We start from the raw sequence: 7,174 nt of genomic DNA, 5'->3' as shown, positions 1-7,174 counted from the left end.
AGTATTTAAAAGACGAGTAGATGAGGCGCTTAGGGACATGGTTTAGTGGGCATGGTGGTGTTGGATTGACGGTTGGACTGGATGATCTTAGAGGTCTTTTCCAACCTTAATCATTCTATGATTCTATGATTCTATGATTCTATCTTTAAAAGCTTGAGCGTGGCGGTCCTTGAAATCTGTGAATCCACTGTGATGCACTTCCTACAAAATGATGCACAAATTGGGAGTAGTCCCCAAATTTGTGGCCTGTTTGAACTAATTCTGCTGCAATCTGGGATACAGATCCCACTTTCCCAATGCTTGCTGGTAGTTACAGTGCGATAGTATCTCAATGACTTCACAAGTTAGTTATTAATTAGTGAAAACTGCATAATTTGAAATTTAGCAGGAATCAGTGGTTTGGAAGTACACCTGGCTGACAGTTCTGGTGAGGAACATATGGATTAGTAGCACAACGGACACTTCCACATTGTATTACCCCATTATTCTGCTATATAGGCAGAATAATCTTTCAGAAATAATAGGCAGTCCAGCATCTATAACCCAACAAGTTCTTGGCTACTTTTCTGCATCTACCCTTCATTTCCGTTCCTGTATTGCAAGCTTTTCATGTGTGGCCCAAGGACATAATAAAGTGATTTCATATGACCAGCCTTTCATTAGTGGGGAGGAGGTTTCATCAGCTATACATCTGTGCTGGACTTTAAGAGAGAAGTTTCTGCGGTTTGTGATCGATACCAAGCCTTCCATAACAGAGATTCAGCCTCTTGGGTCCTGATGTAATTAAGGCAGCTTAACACTTTCCCATTATAAGGAACCCTGTTCTGTTACTTAAAAATTCATCAAGTTTTAAATGCTCAGGCAAAATTCCTTAGATTTTAGGAAGGTTGCTTTTATGACTTTGGGGTTTTTTTACCCTAATTTGGTTTGCTACTTTCAAGAAGGGAAAAAAGGAAAGGACAAGTGTGCTGCTCTGGAATGTTAAAAAAACTCTGGTGTCCTCTTTGAAAGTTGACTTTCCGTAAATATTTTGATGACTTCTTTTTCCCAGCGGTGTTGTCCTTCAGCCCTTTGAACCAAGCCAACAAGTGATCACTAGCTGTGTGTTCCTGGTTTTCGGAGGGTCTTGATTCCTTCTTTTCAAAGTCCTTGATCCATTTTTCAAAAATACTGATCATTCACTGCTGCAGCTGAAACATACCTATGCTAAGGAGAGCGGGCATCCTGTAAAATTCTTAAGGGATAGATTAAGGTAATTAGGCACGTGTGTTAAGTATCTAAATACATTTAAATTGTTTGCCTTATATGCACTGACAAAGTCCAGGTCCTAAGCACCTCCAGCAGTGTACTCATTTAGAGTGGGTACTTACGTCCCCTGTCTCTTTGTGCTTCATCTCCTTGAAAAAGCTTTTTTAGTGTGTGACAAAATTTGTTTCACAGTGAACCATTCTCTTTAAAAAGTCAGGCTTTACTTCACTTCTCATATTACTCCTTTTTTCTCCTTCTTGTTTACCAGGAAATATAAATGTTAAGGAGAGATGGGGACTAAAATAGTTTCTGAACTACCTTAAAAAAATCTGAATTTCTGCCAGCCAGACTGCCTTCACTTTCAGCAAACTCCTGTTTTTCCCAGCCTCCCCTTCAAAAGTGTAGCTCAAAACATTTTTAATCGTGATTCCTCACGTGCTTGGCGTTGTGCTGTGGTCCCTAATTAGGCAGTGACACGCTATTTTTTTCCCTACCTGTGCCATGTGTGGCACAGATGGGGCACCGTTGGAGCTCAGCTGCTGTGGGACAGGCTAAGTAGGCTCTTATCCTCTGTGCAAAGCAGCTTCTTTGAGAGGAGGCAATGAACACACCGCACCTGCCAGTCCGTTACACAAGAATTTGTGAGGCATCTGTGGATTACTGGCAGGAGGATGGCCGGCTTACATAACGGCACCCAGCTCCCAGGCGGCACTTCTCATCAGCAGGTATTACAGTGCTCTACACAAAGAAAGAGGTCAGTCTTATCAACCTCAGTTCACATATTCTGTGTCTGGCTTTGAGGAAAGAGCATTTTCTCATGGTCAGAGCAGTGGAAAAAGACAAGACAGCTTGTGCAAAGATTTAAAACACTTGAGCAATGTGCCTGAGTGAATGAGGCTTACCTATTTAGTACTTAAGACCTGTGTCTGAATCTGAAACATGCCTGAATTACCGTTGTGTAACCTTCCAGTCATAAAATTAAATACTACTAATTATCTGTCTGTCTCTGACATCTTATATTTTGGCCTGCAGAAGTAGCAGTCCCTGTAACTCGGTTTGCTTAACACTTTTCGTATCAAGACCTTGTCTTTAGTCGCATGTAGTTTGTGTGTGTCTGCACAACTGTGCAGGCTGGGATTTTCAAAGCTGCCTCAAGCCGATCTTTAAAAACCTTTTAGAAAAAGTGCTTCTGCAAAAACAAGTCAGCACAAATTGAAGTTTGGGGAAAATATTCTTAGGTATATCATGGGGGAGTTTCAGCCTCACCCTGTCACTGGACGCAGGCTTTCAAGTTGCCATTGTTATTTCAGTGTCTGCACACCTCGTATGCCCCGTTCCCACAAGCCCACCGCTTTAGTTCTGCCCCTGTAAAATGAAATAACAACACTTCCCTTCTGCAGTTTTTCCCGCGTTTTGCCTTTTTCACCTGTAAGATCTTTAGACCAGAGTCTCTGTCTTAAACATACTGTCTGGCTTGTCTAGACCCCAGTGTTGTTCCAGAAAGTTGCTGTAGCTTCACTACAAGAAATTTATGCTAATATAATGTTATTATAGGCTCTTTGATCAGCATTTCACAACATATTGGAAGAAAAATACGCTTAGGAAGAGGAGTGTATCTTGTAGGAATGATCATTTGTTTGACCTTAACCTGTCATTGGCAAAGCTTCCAGGCTGCATCGTATTAGCAGATGGATAATCGGCTCCAGCTGAAATTACTTGCACAGTTAAGTAGTTTATTTTCTCATTTTCCTACAGTGAGAGTCTCTAAGAACAGGGCTGGCATATAAGTGCTCGCATACGTTCCTGTATGAACGTGTTGGGCTCATCGTTTGAGTGAGAAGCCGAGGTGTTACCATCTCTTCTCCAGCGCTTTGTGCAAGGACCAAAAGCTGGAGCCAGGTCACTGTTGATTTCCTTTTGGGGGGGAAGTCTGGCACAAAAATGCAGCACCTACTTCTGTCTCATTTGGGACCTGTTCCAAAGGACACGGGCAGGGAAGTTTTTCACAGACTTCACTGGATTTTGGATCATCTTCAGGGTTTTTTTCTTAGAATAGCTTGCAAAGCTTCTCTGTATTGAGCTTTTCAGTGATGTCTTTGTGCCGTGTAGAGAGAAAGTAATTAAAAGAGAAAATTCACTATAGCAGTAAATGAAATTAGAAAATTTCAAGATTTAGAAGAAATGGGATTCAGATGATAAAACCAGAGAGAACAATAGAATGAAACCCATTTTGCATGCATACAATCTTATTGCCTATAACGTTTGTTAACAGTTTAAGGAGAGCTCTTATGAAGATTTTTATAAAAGAGTAAGCAACATGAAAAACAAAAAATTATCAATGCTACTAATTACACAGCTTCCGATGACTTTGACATCTCTGGAAAGGAATTCCTCACACCATGACTGGATCAGATTCGCGTGGGTTTTTTGTCAAGTTGACTACTCCCCTAAATGATTCAAATATTATTAGAGCAGAATTAAGTGGTGTGCAATTCTTGTCTGTGTCCCAAAAATAGTCTCTCATTTGAATACGAAGATGTAGAAGGCTATTGATTATCAGTTAAAACAATGTGAAAAAATTGTGCACAAACTAAGTGACGCATTCCCTTTTATTAGGGAAGAATGCATTTATTTACTCAGGAGTGACACAAAGAAATTTGCATCTAATGAATAATAATAATATAGATGCTCAGTAATGTAGTTACAGAAATGTTATGGTTTTGGTATGGTAGAAAATTGTCATTTGAAGCTGGCTTCTTGCCTTGGCATATAAACCTGACATAACTGTTACCAATGACATAGGGTAATTTTAATGAAACATAATTGAAAGAAATTGAAAGGCAGGTTGGATTTGGAACTCCCATCTCAATTATATTAATTCTGCTTACATTAACCACAGACAAAAGAAATTCATTTAATTATGCTTTATTCCTAACAGAATCATGGGTAAATGACATTCAAAGAAAATTGAAAAGAAGGGCAGTTCCTCTGCTTAATGTTGTAGAAGCTGAATAGAAAAGGGATTTTTCTGAAAATAAGGAAAAGCTGTAGCAACTAGTGAAATAGTCACAGATTTTGCAAGGATGTTCAGTCATTCCAGATTTTGTGATGTAAAGAAAAACGATTCAGGAACAGACAAGATGAAGCCAACACTGTTGAGACAAATATGGGCTGGTGGTGTTAGTCTTCCAGATGATTTTAATTTGTATATGAGTTGCTACGTTGTGTACCTTGTTAATATTTAGATACTGTAAAGTTGTTTGGAGAAATCACGCTCCTTGGAAAGGCTGCTGTAAATGGAGTTTGCTTACTCTGTTGCTACTCCATTGTGCCCAGTTATTGAGGCACTGGACCTTAGTGGTGGCCTGAGATTCCTGCAAGAAGGGATTGCCACTAAAGCTGTTTGACCATCCCTATTTTAGGTCCGGTTTATAGGTGAGAATAAAACAGTTTACCTTTGGAGTGTATCCAAGCAGGGAACTGTTCTCTCTTCTCCACGTAAAAGACGATCTTCCAGTATCAGTTAGTGTCATACGTGGATGCCTGTGTCAGAAGAGGAGGGAGCTCTAGTGCCTGATGGGGGAAAAGCTTCCAAGAATGGGAGCAGTGAGTTTCAGTTTGGTGAAGTGTTTTGAAGCTCTGGGTGTGGGTGCATCATCCAGCTGTTCCAGTATGGGGCTAAGACATGCACCAGTTTTTCCCCCTACTCTGTTTTTTTTTTTTTTTTTTTTAGAAAGGAAACTTGGGTGCAAAGGTTGGATGGGGGTTTAGAGGTATTCCAGCAAGTCCCTGCTGTGGTTAACCGTGGGAGCAGTGTGGCCAACCAGTGGTCAATTTAGAGGCAAGTAAAGAAATACAGGAAGAACTGAATCATCTGGATGTAGAGGAGAAAGGAGAAAGCCATGACATGAACTCACAAAGAAATACAACAAATGTTGAGTAAAAATGGTATTGGATCGGGAGCCACAGGTATTTCAAAAAGAGACACAGAAAGCTTTGACCAGTTTGGCACCCCTAAAAGAGCTGCTGCCTCTTGCATGGCAAAGCCTTGCAAACGTAGGAGCTTGCTGTCTCACTTGTCCTGTGGCTTGCCCACACCTTTGCCATGCAGAACCGGGAGGTGCAAAGATGAATTACTCCAGCACTGAAGCAGCGTGGTGCTGTGCGTGAGCTAGTTAAACCTGCTAAACTGGGGCTGGGAGTCAGGGCAACAGCTGGAATTTAAAGACTTGGGAATTTGCTTTAAGGCTCAATTTTCCCTGATTGCAAATATGCGTGTTTTAGCGAGGGGAGGGCATCTGCAGCATTTCCGCTACTGTTATACAGCACCCAGAAATCAGCTCCAACAATAAGTGTGAAAAATCTTTCTAGATTGCTTTGTGGCTATATATGATCGATGAGATCAACAAAGCAGAAGTGGATGGGATACTTTTTGTTTGACTTTAGGGAAGCAAACAGCATAGGCTGTGTCTACATCAAAATGTTTTACACTGTGAGAGGAGCAGGTCAGTGATCTAAATGGCGCTGAGCTCCCTACATCCATGTTGCATGAAGCCTGGGATTTTTACATGAGATGACATGTAGTCAGGTATGACACAGGGCCCACAGCATACCTGTACCCTTCTGGCGCGGCAGCTGGGAGGGAGGTGGGATGCTCTGCTGTGTCCAAAAGGGCATGAGGTACCTACATCTACGTCTGAGACAGTTATGTGCGCTCCAGCTACGGTCAGTGGAGTCTTGCAAGGACAATCAATGGAGACTAGGTGTGACTCTGCTCTCCACCGACAGCATTAGGTGGATCCTACAGCTGGCCCAGATACAGGTACTGCACTGTGGCCACCCAAAATTAAGGAATAAAAATCTTACTTAGCTTTTTAGCAGTTAGCCTGAGTATTGCAGCTCTGCCAGTGCTGCAGACCTCAATAGCATGAAAGAGGGAGAACTGCATATTTCTTGTACAAAGTATTTGGAGACTGTTGTTGGTCTGAACTGTTCAGGATTCATTTAAGGGCAGGGAGAAAAGGTGCTAAAGAGTATGCATGCAAACTGTGAGTGAACGCAGTAAGATTGGTGTAACTAGATATTCCCTGTAGAGGCACATGGAATTAAAAAAAAATAAAAAGGTCAACTTTTTAATCTAGCAGCCTTGTAGTGTGAAGTCTGTTGTTTCAGTGTAAATAGTTATATTCTTAGATCAGTGGCTGAATTAAGTAAGAAATCATGAAAATTTTTTTGTCTGTTTTAGAGTAAAGCATGGGAATCACAAAAATACTTGCAAAAACTATATGGAACTGCGTTTTTGGTGGACTTAAAATTTACAGGCAACATTTGCTCTAGTTCTGATGAGTCCCTGGACTTTGCATAAATCAGCAAGCAGTGGCATTTTCTTAATGTCGCTAATGACATTTTGGCCCAGAGGGTCTCAGCTGACTGTTCACTACAGAATTGTACACGGCGTGTCCTGAGGGGAATTACTGCATCACTGTGTTTGTTTACATTACTCTTTAAGCTGCCATCCCCAGCAAGTGTAATTAGTTGTCCAGTGAAACAAGATCTTTCATTACCATCTTTCCCAATGCTTAATCTAGGAATAATTCTCTGGGATATTTGTTATATAAAACCAGGCTCGCTAGAGATGAGCCTAGGGGTGGCGTGCCGATGCCGGGGGCGAAATCGATAGCCCAGCTCAAGTGCATATACACCAATGCACGCAGCATGGGCGGCAAGCAGGAGGAGCTGGAAGCCATTGTGCAGCGGGAGAGATATGACTTAGTCGCCATCACAGAAACATGGTGGGGTGACTCTCATGACTGGAGTGCTGCAATGGATGGCTATAGACTCTTCAGAAGGGACAGGTGAGGAAGGAGAGGCGGTGGGGTGGCCCTGTATGTTAGGGAGTGTTTTGATTGTATAGAGCTCAACGATT

Source organism: Aptenodytes forsteri, unplaced genomic scaffold, assembly GCF_000699145.1.
Source record: "Aptenodytes forsteri isolate BGI_AS27 unplaced genomic scaffold, ASM69914v1 Scaffold322, whole genome shotgun sequence".
Taxonomy (NCBI): Eukaryota; Metazoa; Chordata; class Aves; order Sphenisciformes; family Spheniscidae; genus Aptenodytes; species Aptenodytes forsteri.
The sequence above is the reverse complement of the archived record's forward strand: the minus strand, read 5'-3'. Positions refer to the sequence as shown.